The 331-nt window shown below is 29.9% G+C and overlaps 1 protein-coding gene across 1 annotated transcript in view; it reads right to left on the bottom strand.

Moving 5' to 3' along the window:
* The window catches only part of LOC119588003, a 16,798-nt gene that overhangs the window by 6,366 nt on the left and 10,101 nt on the right, over positions 1–331 (bottom strand). The window lies entirely within an intron of this gene.

Raw genomic sequence — 331 nt, 5'->3', positions numbered from 1 at the left:
ATTTACTATTGTTTCTTATCAATGAATAACTAACTAGTGTTCCTTATTATAACTATCAGTATTTTCAACGATAATACCTTACTTTTAATTACCACCTTCAGGTGAAATTACAACCACCACAAGAATATAAAACAAACTTAAAAGTAAATTTCTTTATTACAAAATAATAATATAATCGTACATTCGAAATATATACAGTACATAGGCATTAGTGTAGCAGATGGATAAGAGTATTTATGTCTTGAACAATGAGAAAAGCAGAGTATTTCAGATGGAACTGACGCTTTTTCATTGGCGTCTGCGAATATGCCAGAGTGGATGATTTGAATGC

The sequence above is a fragment of the Penaeus monodon genome, chromosome 23 (assembly GCF_015228065.2).
Source record: "Penaeus monodon isolate SGIC_2016 chromosome 23, NSTDA_Pmon_1, whole genome shotgun sequence".
NCBI classification, from domain to species: Eukaryota; Metazoa; Arthropoda; class Malacostraca; order Decapoda; family Penaeidae; genus Penaeus; species Penaeus monodon.
This window is presented reverse-complemented; position numbering and strand designations above follow the sequence as displayed.